The 25,637-nt window shown below is 39.5% G+C and overlaps 1 protein-coding gene and 1 long non-coding RNA gene across 2 annotated transcripts in view; both read left to right on the top strand.

Moving 5' to 3' along the window:
- The window catches only part of LOC143648079 (uncharacterized), a 66,718-nt gene extending 60,426 nt beyond the window's left edge, over nt 1–6,292 (top strand). The window contains exons 2-3 of the long non-coding RNA XR_013158349.1: nt 4,392–4,416; nt 6,148–6,292. This is a non-coding gene — a long non-coding RNA (uncharacterized LOC143648079). The remainder of the gene's footprint in view (nt 1–4,391; nt 4,417–6,147) is intronic.
- DSCAM (DS cell adhesion molecule) overlaps nt 1–25,637 on the top strand; it is a 696,179-nt gene that overhangs the window by 303,471 nt on the left and 367,071 nt on the right. The gene's annotated exons all lie outside the window — the stretch shown is intronic.

The raw sequence follows: 25,637 nt of genomic DNA, 5'->3' as shown, positions 1-25,637 counted from the left end.
ATATCACCCATCATCTCTTTGTTCGCCAAATCCACAAGAGTGTGATAACTTAATGTCTGACTCTTTCATTTTGCTATTCTTGTACATTTCTAGAACACTCTGCAAATGTAGTGTTTTGCAGCAAACCTTTGAAATAAACCGTCAGGGAGACAGTTGTCAAGTGATGTGGGTTGAACCTGTATTCGCAGAAGACCAGGAAAGTATCAGATACGGGACTGTCTGAAATGACAGGGTGTCAAGGTGCAAACCTGGAGTCAATCCCAGAGTTCAAATTGGAAAAGTTAAGCTTCAAATTCACTTAAATTAAAGAAATTAAATTAAATAATAAATATAAATTACTTGTACAATGCTTATTGGGTAGTTCAAGAAATCATTGCCCTTACAATGATCACTATAATTAGTATTATAAAAACAGATGTTGGGCAGTGCAACGGTGGCTCAGTGGCAGAATTCTTGCTGACCAGGCAGGAGACCCCGATTTGATTCCCCGAGCCTGCCCAAGCAATAAACACAAAAACAAACAAGCAACATGAAAAACAGACGTGCCTGGATTACATGGTTTTTTTTTTTTTAATCTAGCATTTTATATGTGAAAGTTTTTGAGCACTTAAAAGTGTAAATGCTGAATCCTTGAAAATTATTCAGGAGAACCTGCAATATCAAAGTTTATTAAAATGCACAGTGTCTTCCTCAGCTATCCAAATCAAGGGACTTCTCTTGTCGTGTTAGACTAAACTGGCTTTGGCCTGATTTTTAATGGGTAGAATCATGCCAGCATTCTAGTTCAAGTAGAAGTGTGTGTGTGTGTGTGTGTGTGTGTGTGTGTGTGTGTGTGTGTGTGGACAGGACTGATGTCTATCAGAACAAAGTGATGGTCACTGTGGAAAGCACAGCACAGCAGGAGAGCTTCTCTGTTTTGTTTTGTTTTTTTATCTGGCTGGCAGTTCTCTCTTACCTGGGAATTAATATCTCTCTGCCAAACCACGCATGCAGGAATGGGGTCCTACAGGGCATACATAGTTTGTTAAACTACAAGCCTGATTTTTAAGGCACGAAATACAGTGGAAATCCCAGCAGCCATTGTCACTAATTTGTTCTTACTAACTACTTATGCTAAGAAAACAATTTTGATTTTATATTAATAAATGAATGCGGAAGAATATTCTGCAATATACCCTCTATTAGGGGATGGTAATTCATTGACACATTTTCCCTTCCAGTATTTGAAAGGATTATTTGTAGTTATAATGGCAGTTGTTGTAAGTTTGCACATTCTGATCAGTCTGCATCTCGGAGCACCGCTTTTTTCAGAACACACTGGAACCGGCACCCTGCTGACAGCGGTGCCCACTGAGCCCTGCTCCAGGTTCGTGACTCTGGCAATAGAAGGAATTCAGAGACGAGAGAGGCCAGTAGGAATAAATGTAATGTTAATTCAGGGAAGAGAGAAAGAGTACATGTTAAAGGGTTAATGTGCCCGTGTTCAAGGGAGAAGCATGCACTGAGTGCGAATGGGCTAGCTTGTTATATAGGGAAATCTTTTCAGTTATTTTTATCTCAGCCTTTGAATACCAGGTGTCTTCTTTGTCTTAGGAAGAGATAGTTATTGGAACTTGTGACTTGCTGTCACATCACATCCATAAAATTTGTGTTTGGGTGGATATTCAGCAATCTTTATGATCCCATGCTTTCTGTCACTAATGAAGATTTTGCTTTAGGCATATAATTTTATAAGCTTTTATGATTTGGGGAGGTTTCAATGGTTTGAGGAGGTTTAGGGCTTTAGGGGAAATTTTTGTCACATGAAATTTGCAGCTGAAGTTTGCAGCTCTGCATGAATTCTTTTAAGGCTGATTAGAAGACAGGGGACTACAGCTTTGATGCTCTATTCTAGAAAATTATTTTAGTTTTAGGTTAATGTATGAATGCATATCCTCCATTAGAGCATGTTAGTTCACTGATACCTCTTCCCTTTCAGTATTTAAAAGGATTATTTGTAGTTATAATGGCAGTTTGATAATTATGCACATTCTGATCACTCTGCATCTTGCAGCACCTCTTTCTTCTGTGCACACCATGAGTCGGGTGGTGCGGGGTGGGACTGCTGCACACGTGGGCGCATTATGGGGAGTCCTTGCTTTCAGAGTCTAGTGGAGATGGACAGATAGTTAAGTGGGCTGTGGCAGGGAAGTACTATGGGCTTATGTGGAGACGTAATCTATCTCATAGATTTTTTTTTAATATTTTTATTGATAAGGCTTAACATACAAACATTCTTAATATACAAACATTTCATACATGGTGTACAGTCAGTGGCTCACAATATCATCATATAGTTGTGTATTCATCACCATGATGATTTTTTGAATATTTGCATCACTCCAGAAAAAGAAATAAAAAGGAAAAAGGAAAACAACTCATTCATAAATACCCCTTACCCCCCTCTCATTGACCACTACTATTTCCATCTACCCAATTTATTTTAACCTTTGTCCCCCCTATTATTTATTTATTTTTATCCATATTTTTACTCATCTGTCCATAACCTAGATAAAAGCAGCTTTAGACAGAAGGTTTCACACTCACTCACTCACATTGTAAAAGCTATATCATTATACACTCATCTTCAAGAAACGAGGCTACTGGAACACAATTCTATAGTTTCAGGTACTTTCCTCTATCCACTCCAGTATACCATAAACTAAAAAAGGATATCTATATAGTGCATAAGAATAACCTCCAGGATAACCTCTTGACTCTGAAATCTCTCAGCCACTGACACTTTATTATTTCTCATTTCTCTCTTTCCCCTATTGGTCAAGAAGATTTTCTCAATCCCTTGATGCCAGGTCCCAGCTCATCCGTGGATTTCTGTCCCACACTGCCAGGGAGATTTACACCCCTTGGAGTCATGTCCCACATTGGGGCGGGGGGAGAGGCGGGAAGCAGCAGTGACTTCACTTGCCATGTCGGCTTAGAGAGAGAGGCCACATCTGAGCAATAAAAGAGGTTCTCTAGGGTTGACTCTTAGGCCTAATTTTAAGTAGGCTTTGCCTATCCTTTGCAGGAATAAGTTTCATAGGGGCGAACCCCAAGATCAAGCCTATTGATTTGGTTGTCTCAACTGCTTGTGAGAGTATCAGAAATTCTCCAATTGGGGAAGTTGAGTATTTTCCTCTTTCTCCCCATTTCCCCAAGGGGACTTTGCAAATACTTCTTTATTTACTGTCCAGATCACTCTGGTTATTTATTGGGGCCTCACACTAATCTGAACAAACCAACAAAATCTCATGCCCTATTCAAGATTTCATGTACTTATGGTGTTCAACTAAACTGTCCATACAAGTTAAATTAGGAAATATACTACTTAAAATATACATTTTGCACCAAATAAATATCTGTCCCTTTAGTCTCACATGGAAGTTGAAGTTTTAAAATATGAATGATATCATCCTTTACCCGTCTTCTGAAATACCTTAGTCCTGTTTAGATCAGCTTCATTCATATCTCTACTCGATGTTTGATCATTTTTTCAACTTTTCAAACAGTTCCTGTGTGTGGTACTGCTGACTCATAACTTCAGAGCTCTAACTCTGAGTCTCAGGTGTCACATAAATATGCAAAGTTTCTGGGAAAGACCATGTTATGTACAAACAGCTCAGTATCTCAGAGTTTAGAATTAACAATTACACCTCCTGAATATATGTGACTGTGTAAGAACTTACACTCTAGGACCCTTTACAATGAGCCCCAATCTGATCGCCCACACTCTCGACTTTGGTTCACCGAATTTTTATATTATACTTAATCCATATGATTGAGGCATAATAACGTTTCTCTTTTTTTCCCTGACATTTCATTCATCTAGTTGCATGCTTTACAATTTCATTCCTTCTTGTGACTGCTCAGTAGTCCATTGTATATATACACCATATTTCCCCTCCATTCCTCATTGTTCCCTTAGACCACCTCCATTCACCATGGACCACAAACATTGCCGCCATAAACAACAGTTATCTCACAGATTTTTAAAAAATTCCTATATTCACTTTTTCTTCTACTGTATCCCAGAACTGATGTGAAGAGATTATTTGCTGTTTCTGCCAGTGTACTCTTGAGTTTTAGCATTGGATTAAAATTGAGCCTTAAACCTTTGTGTTTTGAAAGAATAAGAGCCAAACCAAACCAAACAAAATTTATATAGTGAAGACCTGTCTTCTTAAAATTAAAATTCATATGTATATTAGTCTTTAGCCTTTAATATTATATATGTAATAGTATTAGAACTTTCTAATTTGCATAGGCATTTTCTCTCAAAAATAGTTATTAAAATAAATAAAGATAATGTCAATCTTTAAATAAGCTCCATTTTTTTTCCTCTTTACTTACAGGAAGATATTGTCTGCCTAACTTCAGGTAAAGAACAAACATCATTTGGAAATTTACAAGTATCTTACTCTATCTGGAAGAAGTAGCACTTTTGCCATTTAAAAACTGCTTCAAATGTAAACTCTCTAGATGTTTTCTTTTTCCCCAACCAGATTTTCTTTTATAATATTCTGAGATATGTAAAGGCACTGCTAAAAGAGAAAATGATGGTGTGAATGAAAGTATAAAGCACAAAATGTAGGGTGTATTTGGGAATCATTTGGAGTCAGTTGTAAAAGGGGTTGTTTCAGTTTGTTAATGCTGTCAGAAATGCAATATACCAGAAATGGGTTGGCTTTTATAAAGGGAATTTATTAAGTTACATGTTTACAGTTCTAAGGTTATAAAGATGTCCAAACTAAGGCATCCAGAAAAAGATACCTTGCCTCAAGAGAGGCCAATAGGTCTGGAATACCTCTGTCAGCTGGGAATCACATGCCTGGCATCTGTCAGTTCTTTGGAACCCCTCTGTCAGCTGGGAAGACAGGTGACTGGCATCTGCTGGTCCTTTGCTTCTGGTTTCAAACAGCTTCCCCAGGAGCATTTTCTTTCTGTGTCTCCATATTTCTCTTGTCTGTGTCAGTTATGAAGCTTTTTCCCAAGTGGTTCCCTCTTAAAGGATGGATAGAGACATATCTCCATGGAAACCACCTAATCAAAAGGTTCCATCCACAATTGGATGGATCACATCTCCATGGAAACAACTTAATTAAAAAGACCCCACCCTACAATATTAAATCAGGATTAAAGAACATAGCTTTTCTGGGGTACACAATAGTTTCAAACCAGCACAAGGTGTAGGTTATAACTAAGGATTTGGGACAAGCCCAGGATTAAGGTGACCTTGAACTTCAGGTTAGCCATTTGCACTTTATTCAGAAGCACTGAGGAACCATTAAAGTCTGGTCTCTTTTTAAAATATATGAATTAAGGTGGCATATTCCCTAAGATATTAAGTGCCCAAAAGGCAGGGATTCTATCTCACCAGTACCTCACAATTAGGTAAATTCCTTCAGTACAACTAGCTGAATACAAACTTCAGTGAGTTACTGTATATGGCACTGCTGTGTAAATATAAGAATCTCCTAACACTGCCACTGCTGTTAGAGTAGTAGTAGGATTGTACCAATGGTAGTGGTAGTGGTGGTAATGGTAGTGGTGATGCAAGTGGTAGTAATGGTGGTGATGGTAATGGTGGTGATGGTGATGGCAGTGGTGATGGTGGTGATGGTGGAGGTGTTGGTGTTGGTGATGGTGGCAGTGGTGGTGGTGGTGGTAGTGGTGATATTGGTGGTGGTGGTAGTGGTGGCAAAGGTGATGGTGGTGATGGTGGTGATACTGATGGAGGTGGTGGTGGTGATTATGTGGAGATGGTGGTGGTGAGGTGGAGTTGGTGTTGGTGATGTGGCATGTGTGGTGGTATGGTGATATTGGTTGGTTGTAGTGTGGCAAAGGTGATGGTGGTGATGGTGGGATACTGATGTGGGTGTGGTGGTGAATGGTAATAGTAATGGTGGGTGATTGGGTGTTGGTGTTGTGATGGTGCAGTTGTGTGAATGTGTGATGGGCAAATGAGGTTGTGTGGTTGTAACTGGTGGTGTGGTGGTGTGGTATGGTATAGGGTTTAACTCTGCTGATGGTCATAGTGGTGGTAGTGGTGGTTGGATGTAGCCACAGTCTCTAGGGACCTTTCTTTGTTCACCAATATTTCCCTCACAGGCCTGGGAATGTGACATTTCAAGTTAAGGAACTGAATCATGACAAGCACCCAGTTCTTGAACACACAAATGGACATGGAATGGAACTGAGTCCCAACGACTGTATTTTCACTTGATAATATCCTTATCATTCAAATAAAACCTCTGCAACAAATCAACAGTATTCTTTTTTTTCTGGAAACCACCCTTGTTATAGTGAATGCTTAATCTGATCTAACTTAATTAAAGCTAATCCCGAAGGTGAAAGTTTTTTGAAAGTTGGCAATCTTTTTAGCTAGTCTGTATGGGTTATATTCAGTGAAATTTTATAGGAATGCTGTTTGCCATTAAACTACCATTTTACCATATTTTTGTAGATGAAAATATATTTTAAAATGTAAACTGAAGTTATTTCATGGCGACATAAAGGTGTCCAAACTAAGGCATCCAGAAAAAGATACCTTGCCTCAAGAAAGGCCAATAGGTCTGGAATACCTCTGTCAGCTGGGAATCACATGCCTGGCACATGGCGAGATGTGGTGGCAATAAAGACTAAAATAAATGAAGTATCTTTAATAATTTAAATTTTAAAAATTGTAAATGTCACCTTGAATTAAGAGGTTAATACTGTCAAATGTTAGTCTAGAGCATAGTGAGTTGCCTTGGGGTTGGACTCCTTGATGTGGCGCATTTACATGTATAGAAGGACAGAGAGTCTTTCCCTTGCAATCAAAGGCTTGGAAGTGACTTCACTCCAAGTAATGGTCTTGACATTTTTGAATTGATGGCTGATGAGGTGTAAGGGCTCAGGCACTGGAGGGATTTCAGGGGCTTTTGATAAGGCTTGGCAAATGACAGTTTGCAAGGAAAGAAGGAACAATGGAAAAGAAAAAGTAAAGAGAAATTCCTTGGAAAAAAACCTATGGGATCAACATTCAAATTTCCAAATTGTATTATTAAGCCGACTATAACTAATTCCAATACTCCTAAAAAGTGAACTTAGGAAATGCTCTCGATCCTTCCAATCTAAAGTAGAAGAATCTAAAGTTAGAATCTCCAAGAAAAAAGCTAGTTATTAAAGGGACAGAAAGTTTTGCTCCCTGCCCCCCCCCAAAAAAAAATTCCTGAAAGTAGGACTAGAACTGACTTTTGAACACAGAATTTTGTCTTCATATCTGACTTTCATTAAATAAAAGAAAATGTAGTTCTCTTTTGTAAAACTTAAACTAAAGTTAAATTAAATTAAAATGTCCTAGACTAGCCTCTACTCAAGTTAAGAATATAGAACAACTTCAAATTATTTTTGGAGTCATCCAAGAAAGGGAAGAAATGAGGAAGTTCAAATATAATATATTACCTTTTTATTGAAATTAGGGTTTTCATAAAAATATTGCAAGTCTTTTGGCAAGTTAAACTAATTGGACTCAGTATACTCATATCAATTATAGTAATAAGCACTATTTAAGCACCCAATTTTAATACATAAAAAGTATCTAATTCTGCCTTTTTCTTAAAAAATTGTCTTGGGGCCCCCTTAGGAAATATTTAATATTCATAAAATATCCTTGAATTCACTAGTTTTTAAATCCTCTCCCACATCGGCCTGCTTATCTTAATCCTGAGTTCCCCAGTTATATGGGAACCCTGCCCCAAGTTTGAACTTGTGGGCTTTCGGTTCTCCGTGTCTCAGCCTTGCGAACCCTCCTCTCCTCTGTCCTTTGGATGGATTCATTCATTTTCTCAGAATTTCAGCACAAGAAAGAGCCTCTCCCATCGTCTTGTCCTCTAGGGAAGAGATGGCTATGTCCTTTTCTGTGCTCTAACTCTGCACTGAATATGCTCATCGAATTTGCAAGGGGGTTGGGTTACCCAGCATCCCTTCCCACCTCTTCCTGGTGTAACTCCTGGGCTGAAGATTCAGGGAAGCAAAAAATTTCTTTTCAGAGGCCTTTGCAGCTGCTGCTCCTGAGGTGGTTTTGGATGTGGTCAGAACCTCTTATGGAAGGTGGGAGCAGAAATCTGTGCCTTCTGCGACAGCCACGTTTGGAGAGAGGCCTTGTGTTTTCCTGAGGCAGCTGTGCAAGAGGCCCCATGGCTTGTCCCTGTCTTTGTTATGGTCAAGTATTGAGTAAGGGCAAGTGGCCAGAGCAAGGACTGTAATTTGCTGGTAGAGACTGAAGCAGAGAAGGCAAGATTTGGAGCTGATGGACATGCGTGTTTATGTAGCTTCATAGCATATCAGCTTTGATGACCCAATTCACAGGCTAGATAATTCTGAAAACTCACCCAGCATCAAGTGTCTATTTTACAAGCCATTGAATAACCTGTCATAAGTACAGTTCTGATTAAACTTGCTAGAGTAGTTCTGTTCTCAGTAAACAACACTTATTGTTTACTATTCCTATCTAAAATATAATGTATGTCATCAACTGGGACCCAGTAAATGTTGGTTAAGGTACTGAGTGAGCTTTATTGGCTGGGAAGTTTCAAATAATTCGTCACTGATTGAATACTGGGTCCCTTATGGGGCTTAATGATTCCAAGCATATAGGCTTCTAGTAAAATCTATAAGCCTGACTATACAAATTGCATGCCAATTAACCTATAAATTAAACTATTGTAGAAAAATCCCAGAGACCTATTTTCTACATCTGTCATATTTGTATTACAGTCGAGTATCTAGAATCCTCTTTACAATACTCTGCATACATTTTGCATACTAGAATTTGGGGAGCCCCTATACGAGTCTGTATTCTGTCATTTTTCATCTTTACTGTTTAGAAGCCTTCGAGTCTGGTTAGGTGGAAATTGTGTGGCACGGGGAGGCAGGCAAACCTGGGTTGTTTGACCTTAGTTCTCAAGTCATATAATATTTCTGAAGTCATAAGTGTGTGGGGTGGATTAAATCTGGTAATACTCAAAATGTCCGGAGCATAGTAATCAATACAGTTCATTGCTTCCTTTTTTATCTCCACTCATGTTCGTAAACATTGTGGGTGAAGTAGATAATAATAATTCACTGCTGTATTTCAACCCTCTGAGAGTTGCCATTTCATAAGCCACTCAACATCAACATTGTAGAGTTTCCTACTTACTATTCTAAAAAGCCATCAATTTAACGTGGTTAAAGAAGGAGGTACAGGTTTGGGCCCAGAAACTTTACCTCAGGAAACCATATGAAGGCAGTAGTTAGAAATGCAGAGAAAGATTATTGTGGAAAGTTTTATTTTATTTTAATTATAAAAGTGAAAAATTAGAAGCACCCAAGAATAGACAGGTTAATTAAATCATTATCTATCTACCCAATGGCTTATTATACAGTATTAAAATGATATAATAAAAAAACCTCAGTGACAGGAAATTACTCAGGATTTAGTACATTCAAATAAAGTCTTTTGAATCCATACATCTAGTCAATTAGAATAAACTGAAAATCTATTAAATCACATATCCTAGTTATCTAATACATTCGTACTCACACATATATGTAAACAAACGTACAGAAGATGAAAATGTTTTAAGTGCCCAGTTCTTGGTAATTGAATTATGAAGGTTTTATATTTCATCTTAATATTTTCTTTAATTTTCTGATTTTTAACAAGGCGCATGTATTATATTTATACTCAGAAAAAAAATTGAAAAATCTTATAAGAATGAAAATACAGCTTTTTTATATGCCTTCATTATAAATATATTCTTAAAAGCATATGAATTTAGTAAAATGTTTCTGAAGCTAGAATTTTCATTGTTTTTTTTTTTCCACCTCTAAGCTCCTGAGGGGTGGGGACATGTATTTTCCTGTTTAAATCCCAGCTTACTTCTTGATGGAAATTCATTCAGCTTTTCACTCTCCTCCTGTAACTAATATTTTTTGAGGGCTCCTCTGTGTCAGATGTCGTGTGCTTGGGCCGTGGAAGGTGCTTAGATGATAAGGGATGTTTATCACATGCCTTGCGCGTGGCTTTCAGAAGTGTGTGAGATTGAGAAATTAGCAAATGTCCGTGTAATTTCTCTGAGTTTGAATTCTTTTGATCTGAGGGCACTCTAAGCTCCTCATCCAAGAAGATTTGCAGTCTCAATTTCAAATAAGTATTAGAGAATCACACTTTTGGAGCAATATGAATTAAATGTGGTCTTTCATTTGAAGAATAAAAGGAAGCAGAGCTTGAATTATGGCCAACATGCACTAATATTAACATACACTAACACGAGTACTCATACTTATTATCTCATGGCCCTTTTATAGCTGGATTTGGTTTGAGCTGTAGCTTTTATTTTATTTTTTTTGAATATTTGTATTGTTCTAGTTTGCTAGCTGCCAGGATGCAACATACCAGAAATGGACTGGCTTTTAAAAGGGGGAATTTAATGAGTTGCTAGTTTACAGTTCCAAGCCCGAGAAAATGTTCCAATTGAAACAAGTCCATAGACATGTCCAATTTAAGGCATCCGGGGAATGATACCTTGGTTCAAGAAGGCCGACAATGTTCAGCGTTTTCCTCTCAGCTGGAAGGGCACATGGCGAACATGACAGTGTCTGCTCGCTTTCACGTGGCTCGACCAAAAGGGGACTCTCTCCAAAATGTTTCCTCTTTTAAAGGATTCCAGCAAGCAACTCCACCTTCAGTGGGTGGAGACACACCTCCATGGAAATTATCTAATCAAAAGTTACCACCCACAATTGGGTGGGTCACATCTTCATGGAAACAATCAAAATGCTTCCACCCAGCAATATTGAATGAGGATCAGAGGTCATGGCTTCTCTGGGGTCCACCGCAGATTCAGACCAGCACATGTATTTTTTCATTATTAAAAGTTGACCTAGGGGAATCAACAAATTATGGTAGATTCATACAATGAAATGTTTATCAGCAATATAAAGAAATGAGCTATCAAGCCATGAAACAGACATAGAGAAACCTTAAATGCATAATGCTAAGTGAAAGAAGCAAGTCTTAAAAGGATACATGCTGTGTGAGGCTTGGGGAAAGGCAAAGGATAGAGACAATAAAAAGGTCACTGTTTGCCACTGGTTCAGAATTGGGTTGAGGAGATGAAAATGTGGAGCATGGGGGATTTTTAGGACAGTGAAACCACTCTGTACAATACTCTAATGATGAATTATGCATTTGTCAAAACTCTTGAAAATACAACACAAAAGAGCGAACCCTAATGTAAACTCTGGACTTTGGGTTAATAATAATGTATCCTGTAAGTATAACAATTGTAACAAATATGCTAATGCAGGAGGGTAATAATTGGGGAAACTGGGGGCAGGTGGATATGGAATTTTTCTGTAAACCTACTACTGCTCTACATAGAAAGTTTATTATTTTTTAAAAAGTTGATAAGGTGGCCCACCAAAAGTTGATGCTCTCTCTAGAACAGAAGCTTACGGCAGTACTAGCTGTGTGCATGCTTCCAGTGTCTTCTTACCTGTGGCATGTTCTGAGAAATCTCACTGAACTATCAGCATTGCTCTGATAGTTCTCTCACTGCCCGGACCTTGTGGGAAGCTGGTCTTCAGTTGTGTTTATAGATCCTGGCAGGAGAGGCCAGGGGAGCTGAGAAGGAGAAGCTCAGTGTAGAGTGGACCCAGCCCTCTCAGTCTCCCATAAATGGCTGTTGTCTTGCCCTCCTGAACTGTAGAAATAAATGCACTCTCTCTCCCAGAATTTGGGTGTTATAAAAACATGTGTTCTCCCTTCTTCATGACCCTGAGGGACAGATTCATGTGATGACTATTTTTCTAAGTTTTATTGGAGTAGTTTTTCAGGAAATGCTTGCAACTACATGTTGCACAGGAGTAGTATTTTCTAATCAGTTCTCCCTGTTTAACTTTAGAGTATATTTCCTTTTAGGAAGAGTGTGGCCTATCGATGAAACTGTTAATTTAAGGATTGTTTTATGGGTGTTTGATTTTTCTACATATTTATCGAATGTCATTTCCCTTTAACCTACACAAAGATAATGAACAATTTTAGATTAATAAATGCATATCAATATTTATCATTATAGGCATTGCCTTTTAAAGTACCATAATATAATAGTATTATAACATTATAGTATTGATAAGTTATCCAAGAAACACTAAGGAAATACCCCTCTTTATTCAGTGTTTAAGTATAAAGTTTAAGAAATATATTGAAGTTTGCTGAGAGTCTGTACCATAGCCATGGAGATAATGAAAAGATTAGAAACATATTTTTTTAAAAGAGTGCTGAAGGCAAGCACCTAAAGAAGACACATCATCAGGTGACTATTTGACACATATTATTAGTTCTCATAGCCCAACTCCTTTCTCTTTTGCGCTCTACCCTATTAGAGAGATGCTTTCTCTCTGGGAAGCCTGAAGGTACTGGTCAAACGTCCTCTCCTCTGAGCTAATCCAGGGTCACATTCCAACTCATAGAATATGCAAATTGTATTAACATACTATACTCAAAATGACATTATGGATTTAACAGTTTTTCAAATGTTTACAATAAGGAGTTTCCAATGAAAGAAAGGGAGTGATTCACTTTTCCATATTGTTTGTAAGCCAATATTTTCTGAATAAGCATGTCTTTTGTTACATGTGGTACTGTGGGGATTCCAACATAGGCCAGCTGGAATTTAGAGATGTCCCCTCATTGACATTGAACTTACTCTTACCCGTGCCTGGAGAAAAATTCACTCGTGAATGCAAATACAGGAGGGACGAATAGATCACAGCATGAAACTGACAAAATTAAAAGCATTCCCCCCTCAAAGAAAGAAAAATTAGAACACTTTATAGCTACTTTTAAATTACTTTTAAGCACATTATTCATTTGATTAGCTTGAATCGAAGATTCATTTTCATTGATCTGCACTTAGTGCTTTGTAATGTGTATTAAGAACTATTGTGTGCTTATCTCAAAGAGGAAGTGAAATGATCTGAAATTCAGCTTCCCTCAGAATTTCTGTATTATATGTTCATCACTTCAGACTTTTAAACATAGAATTGGCTTCTTATTCAAATCTCATCTGAATGAGAAAAATAACAACTGCCACTCACTCAGGTAGTCTTGAGGCCTGTCCGAGGTAAGGCAGGTGTTTATAAACAGAGGTTATATGGCAGAGGTCACTCACATTGACTGGTGTCAGTGGAGCACTTTCAGAAGTTCAATGATTTCATGCACTCTACCTCCCCTAACATGAAATGTCCACCTATGATCTTGAGATCTTTTGCCATAATAAAATTATTGCCTTGGTAGAATATCTCCCCCACCCTGACACCTCTACCTTTGCAAATAACTGTAGGTGCAGCTCACCTACCCTTACTTTAAACCTGATTCTATATGAGATGTGTGGGGGGATGAGCTGCTTTGAGGTGCCCCACTGAAAGATGAAGCCAAAAACAAAACAGAAAACAAGTTGCACTGCTGACAATCACCTAATCAAAGATGGTCCGGGGAGTCACTATGAATTATTCAGGTCAGCTTTGTGTATCTGTTGATTGGAAAGGAAAGATCATTTCTTAGTTTCTCAGTTGGCTATTAGAGATTTGTCTGAAATGGTCGCATTTCTCTGTTCTAGTTTGCTAGCTGCTGGAATGCAATATACCAGAAATGGAATGGCTTTTAAAAAGGGGAATTTAATAAGTTGCTAGTTTACAATTCTAAGGCCAAGAAAATGTCCCAATTACAACAAGTCTATAGAAATGTCCAGTCAAAGGCATCCAGGGAAAGATACCTTGGTTCAAGAAGGCTGATGACATTCAGGGTTTCTCTCCAAGTGAGCAGGCACATGGCGAACATAGTTAGAGTTTCCTTCTCATCTAGAAAGGCACATGGTGAACATGGTCAGGGTTCCTCTCTCATCTGAAAGGGCACATGGTGAACACAGCATCATCTGCTAGCTTCTTCTCTCATGGCTTCCAGTTTCATGAAGCTCCTCAGGAGACATTTTCCTTCTTCATCTCCAAGGTCGCTGGCTGGTGAACTCCGCTTCTGTTGGCTGTGCATTCTGCTCTGCTCTCTCTGAATCTCCTTCATTCTCCAAAATGTTTCCTCTTTTATAGGACTTCATAAACTTCTTAAGGCCCACCCAAATGGGTGGAGACATGCCTCTACCTAATCCACTTTAACAATCACTCTTGATTAACTCACATCTCCAGGGAGATGATCTAATTACAGTTTCAAACATTCAATACTGAATAGGGATTAGAAGAAATGGCTGCCTTTGCAAAATAGGATTAGGATTAAAACATGGCTTTTCTAGGGTCCACACATCATTTCAAACTATCACAGACTCCAAGGCCTTTAATTCTGGTAGTGAAACAAAAGTGAACAAAACTTTAGTTTTTGCCTAAATACTGAGATTAGGTCACTCAGCAGCTGAGCAGTGCTGAAAAACAGTGACATGTAACTGGGCAAGAATAATCAAAACAGACTTGATTTAGCAAATCTAAACTAAGAGACCCTTAACCTCTCCCACACACACATACAACTCCTTCTGAAGAGGTTTGGATTGGGAGATGAGGTAGAGTTCCAGGATGAACAGGTAACTAATAAGATTTGTTCTCAATAAAATGGGATAATGATCACCAGGAGAATGACTTCCAGCCCTCGCCATACAATCTGTCTTTCTCCTAGCATCCTTCATTCACGTTTATTCTCCCTGTTTTCCAGCATGCACTTGTTCCCTCACTTCGTTATCCTCAGCCAAATACCTGCACACATGCTTTCTCTTACAGAAGGTGTGACCATAGGGGTGATATAGGTGGTGGTCACTGGATGGCAGTAGTGTGGACAAAAACTTTGCCAAAGTACTTGAAGAAGAACTTGGGGAGGACTAATTTATCCAATAGTTATAACTGGGTTATGTATTTATTTCTTTTAGAATAAGGATTTAAGATATAGAACTTTGAGTAATCTAAGGTGAAACTGGATCTCTGCTGCACTTTTGCTGTGTTTTTAATGCAATTTTATTAAGATGTAGTCACACACCATGGAAACCATCTGAAGTATGCGATCACTGGCTCATTGTATCTTCACATAGTTGGGCATACATTACACATGATCAAATTTAGAACATTTTCATTACTCCAGAAAAGAAATAAAAAGATAACCCTAATCCTGCCATATTCCTTATCCCCCCCTATTATTGACCCATAGTGTTGGTGTGTTACATTTGTTCCTGGTTGATGAAAGAATATTAAAATATTACTGTTGACTCTAGACCATAGTTTGCAATAGGTACATTTTTCCCGAATACCCTCGGAATTGACTCCTTGTAGTAGAGTTGTACATTTGCTCTAGTCCATGAAAGTACTTTTAAAATATTTGTATAGGGTGGGCGATTATGGTGCAGTGGCAGAGTTCTCACCTGCCGTGCCAGAGACCCGGGTTCGATTCCTGGTGCCAGCCCATGTAAAATGTAATATATATTTGTACAGCTAATCACAGTCATCGCCCACCACAAGATTCGCTGTGTTATACATTCCTGTGTTTTAACCTCTAACTTTCCTTCTGGTGACACACATGACTCTAAAGTCCCCTTTCCACCACACTCATACACCATTCAGCGCTGTTAATTATTCTCACTATAATTATTCTCACCTCTGTCCATTTCCAAATGTTTAAGCTCGTCCTAGTGAAGCATTCTGCACATATAAGCAACCACTCTCCATTCTTTAGCGTCATTCTATATCCTGAAACCTATATACTGTATTTTATGCTATGAATTTACATTTTATAATTAGTTCACATCAGTGGGATCATACAATATTTATCCTTTTGTACCTGATTTATTTCACTCAACATAAAGTCCTCAAGTTTCATCCCTTTTTTCTTGTGCTTCAGGACTTCATTCCTTCTTACTGCTGAATAATATTCCATCGTATATGTGTACCACATTTTGTTTATCCACTCGTCTGTGGATGGACACAAGTTGTTTCCATCTTTTAGCAATTGTGAATAAAGCTGTTGTGAACATCAGTGTGCACGTGTCTATTCCTGTCCCTGATTTCAGATCTTCTGTGTAAATCCTGAGTAGGGGGATTGCTGGATCATAAGGCAGCTCTGAGCTTCCTGAGAAATCACCAAACCATCCTCCACAGCAGCTGTGCCATTTTACATTGCCACCAGCAGTGAAGGAGTGTTCCACTTTCTCCACATCCTCTCCAACACTTAATAGTTTCCTGTTTGTTTAATAGCAGCCATTCTAGTGGGTGTGAGAGGAGAGCTGTCACAAATGACAAAAATTTTGTCGTTTTGATTTGCATTTCCCTAATAGCTAGAGAAGCTGAGCATCTTTTCATATGCTTTTTAAACATCTGTATTTCCTCTTTGAAAAATATGTCTATTCATGTCTTTGCCCATCTTTTAGTTGGTTTGTCTTTTTATTGTTGGGTTGTAGGATTTCTTTATATATACTGGATATTAAACTCTTATCAGATATATGGTTTCCAAATATTTTCTCCCTTTGAGTTGGTTGCCATTTTACCCTCTTGGCAAAAACTTTTAACACATTGAAGTATTCGATTTTGTGGAATTCCCATTTATGTTTTTCCTTTCGTTGCTTGTACTTGGGGTGCAAAGGATAGCTGTGGTTCTGACGTTAAGACCCTTATCACCTAGGTTCACGAGGCTAAAAGGAATTGGGAATTTAACAAAGGATTTTGTAAACGCACATGAAAAGTTTTACTACTGAAAGACCTATGATGGAAACTCAGCATTCCTTTTGTATAACCCATTGTGGTATTTGCTAAACACAGTGGCTAGCTGCATAATGTGCCAGAAGGCACAGTGCCGATGAGTCAGATGTCTTTTCTATAACATTATGGCTTTTATTTCTTTATAGCCCTCACTTATGCTATTTATCTCCGTTAGATATTGGAGGTTTAAAAGAATATTCACTAATTAAAATTTAATATCTAGAAATGAAAGAAAAATGGTTTCTATGCTAGACATTTGTAATGACTTGATTATATCCTTTCTCAAATGACAAGTTGAAGTTTTCTCAGCATGACGTGAGGATAATTTATCAGGAGATATAAAAATGAGTAAAATGTACTTTGGTGAAAATCCTTTCATATTCTTTCTTGAAAAGAGAAAAGAATACCTTAAAACACAGGGGATGTTTTTTCCTCTTTGAAAAAAATGTCTATTCATGTCTTTGCCCATCTTTTCGTTGGTTTGTTTGTCTTTTTATTGTTTTTATTAAAAGGGGATTCTCTTTATGCAGGAATACCCGCCTTTTATTAAACACATGCTGAATTACTTTGAAGGAAATAATAACCCTACAATGTTGTATTGTGGCAGAAGATTGCTGCCTCGTACACTATATTTACTGCGAGACTTGCTAATCTAAACTAATATAAAATAACATGCCCTGTATGGGGCTTGTAAGCAATTGCTAGGTGGGAAAATGTGGGAAGAAATGTTGGGCATGAAACAAAAAACAAGATCTGCTTACCTTGGAGTAGTAAATTTGGAAAGGGCAAGTATAATCACGCCCCAGTCCTTCAGTCACACTGCAGTGTGTTCTGGTAGGCTTTAATATGTACAAAATTGACAATGTCTAGAGTTTGACCAAACATTTTCAAAAGACACACCATCAGTGGAAGGGAAGGGGATGACAAAATATGAATGGAATAATTTCTTGTTTATTACAGAGAGGACTCAGATATTCAAGAGTGGGCAAGGAACTCAGGAACTAACACTTACTGAACTCTTTCTAAGATTTAGAACCTCTGCTACTTGCCCCACAGCTCTACTTACATTTACCCATGACACTACCACTGTGAGGTAATAGATGATATTGCCATTTCCTAGAAAAGGAAATTGAAGTAAAGAGACTATTGACATCATTTGATAGGAGAAAATGATATGGTGTCAGAGGTAATAAGTCCAGCAGGATAGAATGCAGTAGACAGATGTCTAGAAAGCAATTTGGTGATTGACTGGTTTGAGCAGACAGCAATAGTAAGAGATCAGTCTAAAGGAATTGTTAACTCTTAGGGAATGGATGCTATTGCTAACTGGTCACTGCAAAAGAAGGAAAGATACAATGAATTCAATTTTGGACATGTTAAGTTAGGACATCCAAAAGAAATGGGCACATACCCACAGAGACATACACACATAATCAGATTTGTGTATGTTGATGTATGCAGGTGAAATTCAAGGAGGGTTTATACTTAGAAGTAACTTGCATGTGGGTTTGGAAGCCCTTAGCATTTAGATGAACATAAATAATAAGACCATGCAAGGAGAACATGTAGAGTGAAAGGGTTTGGACAATGGATGGTGTATTAGGGTTCTCTAGAGAAACAGAATTAACAGGAAACACTAGCAAATATGAAATTTATGAAAGTGTCTCACATGACTGTGGGAATGCAGAGTCCAAAATCTGCAGGGCAGGCTGTGAAGCTGATGATTCTGATGGAGGGTCTGGACGAACTCCACAGGAGAGGCTCGCCAGCCGCAGCAGGAAGAGCCTGTCTCTTCTGAATCCTTAAAAGGCTTCCAGTGATTAGATTAAGCATCACTCATTGCAGAAGACACTCCACTTGGCTGATTACAAATGGAATCAGCTGTGGGTGCAGCTGACATGATCATGATTTAATTCTATGAACTGCCCTCATCGAGACAGAGAGGCCAGCACTTGCCCAACCAGACAAACAGGTACCACCACTTGGCCAAGTTGACACATGAACCTGACCATGACAGTCCACCCCTTGTCAACTTGGCAACTATACATATCACCTTAAACCAAACCTAATTTCTAAATAAAAAACAATAAAACACACATTTTTTTCTTTCACCTAACAATACTCAACTGTCCTGCAAATAACTGGAAACACATTAAATCTCTCCAGAATAGGGTACAAATCCTTGGGTGATATTCATTCTTAAGCTTGATATCTTACAACTTGAATAGTATAACATGAACAAAACAGCATTACAGTCCTTGTTTCTGTAACTGATCATGTGGTCGAAGTTCATATATTTATCACTACCTTCTTCCACTACCCATTCCATGTTCCCTTTACCCTCAGCAAGCACTTCAGCTGGCCGTGGTACATTGCCTGGTGGGGTGACCCATATCTTCATTCCTGAAGTTTCAGAGCCACTGATAGTCCTACCTGGATTAGGTTGTTGTAGTTTTCCATTGATTTTAAACACAGGGCATGGTAGTACTAATAGACACCCTAGGGGGTCTCTTATATTCCAAGAAAACTCTTTTTTACCTCCATTGTGTAGTTGCAGCCCTATTTCCCTCTGATAGTCAGGGTCAATCACCCCAGACAATAATGATATCCCCTTCTTGGCTTGTTGATCCAGGGGCATGAGTAGCCCAAAGTGACCACGTGGCAGTCTTAGATTCCAATTCAATGAAATCATTGTTTCTCCTGGTGGAAGCACTTCCCCTTTTGGAACTAAAACCTGTAGACTAGCAGAGCTCAGGGTTGCAGGGATAGGAAGCAAAAATTTTCCTAGTGGATCACTAGGGGTAATAGTGAGTGGTAGTACTCCCATATCCACCCCTTGGTTCCTGGACCTATGGATCCTGGCTATGAGAGAAACAGCACCATACAGCGGACACTGATTCAGAGCATATACAGCTTCCTGGAGAACATTAACCCAGCCCTTCAAGGTATTGCCACCTAGTTGGCACCATAATTGAGTTTTCAAAAGGGCATTCCACCATTCTATCAATCCACCTGTTTCTGGATGATGGGGAACATGGTAAGACCAGAGAATTCCATGAGCATGTGCCCATTCCCGCACTTCATTTGCTATGAAAGGTGTTCCTTGATCAATAACAATGCTGTGTAGAATACCATGACGATGGATAAGGCATTCTGTAAGCCCACAGATGGTAGTTTTGGAAGAAGCACTGCATGTAGGGAAAACAAACCCATATCCATATTATGTGTCTATTCCAGTTAGAAAAAATCCCTGCCCCTTCCATGAAGGGAGTGGTCCAATGTAATCAACGAGCCACCATGTAGCCAGCTGGTCACCTCAGGCAATGGTGCCATATCGGGGGCTGGCAGATTGGGCACTCAGCAGTGGCTGTAGCCAAGTCAGCCTTGGTGAGTGGAAGTCCATGTTGCTGAGCCCATGCATAACCTCCATCCCTACCACCGTGACCACTTTGTTCATGAGCCCATTGGGCAACGACAGGAGTTGCTGGGGAAATAGGCTGACTGGTATCCATAGAACAGGTCATGTTATCCACTTCATTATTTAAACTTCCCTCTGATGAAGTCACCCTCTGGTGTGTATTCACATGGGACACAAATATGTTCATGTTTTTAGCCCATTCAGAAAGGTCTATCCACATACTTCTTCCCCAGACCTCTTTGTCACCAATTTTCCAATTATGGCCTTTCCAAGTCCCTGACCATCCAGCCAAACCATTAGCAACAGCCCATGAGTCAGTATACAAATGCGCCTGTGGCCAGTTCTCCTTCCAAGCAAATTGAACAACCAGGTGCACTGCTCAAAGTTCTGCCCACTGGGAGGATTTCCCCTCACCACTGTCCTTCAAGGACACCCCAGAAAGGGGTTGTAGTGATGCAGCTGTCCACTTTCAGGTGGTGCCTGCATATTGTGCTGAACCATCTGTAAACCAGGCCCAAGTTTTTTCCCCCTCAGTCAATACACTGTAAGGAACTCCCCAAGAGGCCATAGTTCTCGTCTGGGAAAGAGAAGGTAATGTGGCAGGAGTGGAGACCATGGACATTTGGGCCACTTCCTCAAGTAACTTACTTGTGCCTTCAGGACCTGCTCTGGCCATATCTTGTGTATACCATTTCCATTTTACAATAGAGCGCTGCTGTGCACACCCAACTTTATGGCTTGGTAGGTTAGACAACACCCAGCTTATGATAGGTAACTCAGGTCTCATGGAAACTTGGTGGCCCATGGTTAAGTCTCTCCTAAGGCCCAGTAGCAGGTCAAAAGCTGTTTCTCAAAAGGAGAGTAGTTATCTGCAGCAGATGGTCAGGCTTTGCTCCAAAATCCTAAGGGTCTGCATTGTGATTCTCCTATAGGGGCCTGCCAAAGGCACCAGACAGCATCTGTATTTGCCACTGACACTTCCAGCATTGGATCTGCTGGATCATATGGCCCAAGTGGCAGAGCAGCTTGTATAGCAGCCTGGACCTGTCGCAGAGCCTCCTCTTATTCAGGTCCCCACTCAAAATTAGCAGCTTTTCTGGTCATTCCATAAATGGGCCTGAGTAGCATACCCAAATGAAGACTATGTTGTTGCCAAAATCCAAAGAGACCAACTAGGCATTGTGCTCTTTTTTGCAGCAACTTATCCTTTACCTTAGAAGGGATATCTCGACATGCCCCACACCACTGGACACCTAGAAATTTCACTGAGGTGGAAGGCCCCTGTATTTTTGTTGGATTTATCTCCCATCCTCTGACATGCAAGTGCCTTACCAAAAGTCTAGAGTAGTTGCTACTTCTTGCTCACTAGGTCCAATCAACATGAGATCATCAGTATAATGGACCAGTGTCTTATGGGAGGGAGAAATGATCAAGGTCCCTGCGGACAAGATTATGACATAGGGCTGGAGATTTGATATACCCTTGAGGTAGGACAGTGAAAGTATATTGCTGACCTTGCCAGCTGAAAGCAAACTGTTTCTGGTGGTCCTTACTTACAGCTATTGAGAAAAAAGCATTTGTCAGATCAATAGCTGCATACCAGGTACCAGGGGATGTACTGATTTGCTCAAGCAATGATACCACATCTGGAACAGCAGCTGCAATTGGAGTTACCACCTGGTTGAGTTTACGATAATCCACAGTCATCCTCCAAGACCCATCTGTTTTCTGTACAAGCCAAATAGGAGAGTTGAATGGGGATGTGGTAGGAATCACCACCCCTGCATCCTTCGAGTCCTTAAGAGTGGCAGTAATCTCTGCAATCCCTCCAGGAATCCAGTAATGCTTCTGATTTACTATTTTGCTAGGTAGAGGCAGTTCTAGTGGATTCCACTTGGCCTTTCCCACCATAATAACCCTTACTGCATGAGTTAGAGCCAATATGGGGATTCTGCCAGTTGCTCAGTATGTCTATTCCAATTATACATTCTGGAACTGGGGAAATAACTATAGAATGGGTCTGGGGGCCCACTGGACCCACTGTGAGATGGACCTGAGCTAAAACTCCATTGATCACCAGGCCTCCATAAGCCCCTTCTCTGATTGGTGGACCAGACTGACGTTTTGGATCCCCTGGAATTAATGTCACTTCTGAACCAGTGTCTAATTATCCCTGAAATATCTGATCATTTTCTTTTCCCCAGTGCACAGTTATCCTGGTAAAAGGCTGTCAGTCTCCTTGGGGAAGGCTTGGAGGAAGATTAACAGTATAAATATGTGGCAGTATAACAGGGTTCTCCCCCAAAGGGACCTGGCCTCCCCTTCATTCAAGGGGCTCTGTGTCTGTAAACTGTCTCAAGTCTGGAAATCAATTAAGGGGCTGTGATTCTGTGTTTTTGTAATTCAGGTTAGACTTCTCTTCACCTGATCTAGAACTCTTTTTTTATTCAGCTCAAACAAGAATTTAGTAGACTGTCCTTCTATTGTATTTCTAGGTACCCCATGATTTACTAGCCAATGCCACAAATCTCTGTGAGTCATATAATTTTGACTCCTGCTTGGAGTTTGCTGTCTATTATAATAGCCACATCTACCTTGTCATTGGCGACTAAGTACTGCCACTGGCTTCTGCCAACATGGGATCGAGTCCTCCCCATTGTGTTTAAGGATTCCAGCTCAGTGACAGCAGTTCTCACAGTGATATCTGACCTACAGAGAACTGCAACCACAGAGCTCTTCAGGGATGATGGCACTAGTCTCACAAATTCATTTCTCAGTGTTCTGGTAAAAGGTGCATCCTCTGGACATTCCTGGGGTGTAAGAGCAGACTTTGCATGATAAATCCACTCTAACATTCCAGTCTCTCTAAGCCTCTGGATCCCCTCATCTACATTATACCAGGGCAGTTCTGGCATTTCAACCTCAGGTAATGTTGGCCACCTTTTGATCCATGTTTCAATCAACCACCCATACAAACTGTTAATACCTTTTCTAACCCCTCGAGCTATAACATTGAATGCAGAATCTCTGCTTAGTGGGCCCATGTCAATAAATTTAGCCTGATCCAGCCTTATATTCCTCCCACCATTATCCCACACCCTTAAAATCCATTTCCACACATATTCCCCTGATTTCTGTCTATGTAAATTGGAAAACTCACACAATTCTTTTGAAATATAACGTACCTCCTCATGTGTGATATTTTTTTACCTCACCTTTAGCGGCCTTTTGGGACTTTAGTTTAGTTATAGGTCTGGAAGAAATGAGGGGTGGTGGGGGTGGGTCATGAAAAGAATTAGAAATATCTTCCAAGTCATTTGCTTCAGGGCATTCATTTACATTTTCATCTGGTGAAATAGGATTAATCACTCTAGGGCTAATCCCTTCAGGATGAGGTTGGGTGGCCAAGTCCTCAAGGCAGGCTGGAAATGGGGTAGCTATGTCCTCAGGACAGACCATTACAGGGTTATCTAGAGAAGACTCAGCATGGCCTAGGGTTTCAACCTTTACCCCCAACATCGTTATCAATCCATATGTCACCATCCCATTTTCTAGGGTCCCATTCCTTTCCTATCCATGTCCTCACTTTAACGGCAGACAACATGCAACATTGAAATTTCAGTTTATGTTGTAAAGTTGCTACTCTAACAATAAGATTCTGAGTCTGATTTTCAGAGATCTCAAGTCTATGGTTACAGGAAATAAGATTTTCCTTCAGGATGCTCATAGAAACATCTACATCTGTCAGATGGCGCTTAAGCTTCTTGTGTGAAGCCTTAAGCCCATCCCTTTCACCCATTAATGTAGCCAATGTATCTAACAACAACCAGCCAACATCTCTAAACCTCTTATTTCCACAAAACTCTGTAAAGGTGTCAAAAACATTATTCCCCAGAGCCTGGTTTCATACAAGCGAGGCATTAGGAGAATTGAATGTTGATATTTTGACTATCTCTTTTGCCAACTCACTCCATGGATTGGGAATGTCATTCTGATTATGGAATTAGAGTCCTTAGTGCCTTTGAGTCCGGTCAGAGTAGAAAACCATTTCACAAAAACCCATTTTTAAGATTCTCTTTCTTAAGAACCACTCCTGGTACCAAGTTGTTTTAGTTAGGGTTCTCTAGAGAAACAGAATCAACCAGAAACACTTGCTAATATAAAATTTATAAAAGTGTCTCATATGGCCATGGGAATGCAGAGTCCAAAATATGCAGGGCAGGCTGTGAAGCTGACAATTCTGATGGAGGGTCTAGACGAACTCCACACAGAGGCTCCCCGGCCAAAACAGGAAGAAAGCTAGTCTCTTCTGAATAGTCCTTAAAAGGCTTCCAGTGATTAGATTAAGCATCATTCATTGTAGAAGACACTCCCCTTGGCTGATTACAAATGGAATGCCATTTGACATGATCATGATTTAATTCTGTGAACTGTCCTCATCGCAACAGAGAGACCAGCACTTGGCCAACCAGACAAACAGGTACCACCGCTTGGCCAAGTTGACACATGAACCTGACTATGATAGTTGGAAAGAACTTTAGGGTTTGAAGGACAATTAGACAATGTTAAAAAGGCACAGCAACCAGGCTAGCACTTTAGCACTTGCTTCATTGTTTCCTTGTTGACAAAAAAAAAAAAAAAAGAACCTGCAAAATCAAAAGGGAAAATGTTTAAAGGTCTACTGAACACAATATTATCTGCATTTTATTAGCTGATAAAAGGAACAGTGATAAAAGTTCATCACCTTTTGGGAAAAGAAGTCAGATATTCTTATTTTCTGAGAATGCTAAAGAATGCACAGTTATAATAGAAAAGCCATATCCCATTGAACCTTTCTAAGCCAAATGATTTCAAAGGGAAAATGATAACAACCCTTTCAAAGTTATTTTATCAAAAATATGTTTGATCATGATGTGGAAGCATTTCATATATTTAATATAACGTAGTACCCCAAGAAAGAGTGACTTGGGCCTCTGAAGGTTTTAAAATGTCCTTATTCTCATGGTTTTGCTACGTAGATGAAATGAACTAAGTACAAGAGCCTTTTGTAAACTGTAAAGCACATGGTCTAGTTTCACAAAGAGTAAGTACTGCATCACTGGCTAATATGGGGATAAAATGGAATTTGTGACTCTGTATCATAAAAAAGTCCTAAAGAGATTGCTTTCCTTCAGATACAAATGTAATGACATGGAGCTACCTTCATCCACAATAACAACAACATAAGAACTTCAAAGTACTTTTAAAGGCCTCCATTAGCTTTCTCCCATCTTAAAGGTTGTCGTTGCCCAGTGTTTAGGTACATTTTTGTAGACATGTCTATCATATCAGTCATCACCACTGTCGTTGCCATAATCATCTCACACAGGATTGTTTGTTTAGAATTAATACATACATACCAGTTACTTTGTTC

This window comes from Tamandua tetradactyla, chromosome 10, assembly GCF_023851605.1.
Source record: "Tamandua tetradactyla isolate mTamTet1 chromosome 10, mTamTet1.pri, whole genome shotgun sequence".
NCBI lineage: Eukaryota > Metazoa > Chordata > Mammalia > Pilosa > Myrmecophagidae > Tamandua > Tamandua tetradactyla.
Note: the sequence above shows the minus strand (reverse complement) of the source record. Positions and strands in the feature narration are given on the sequence as shown.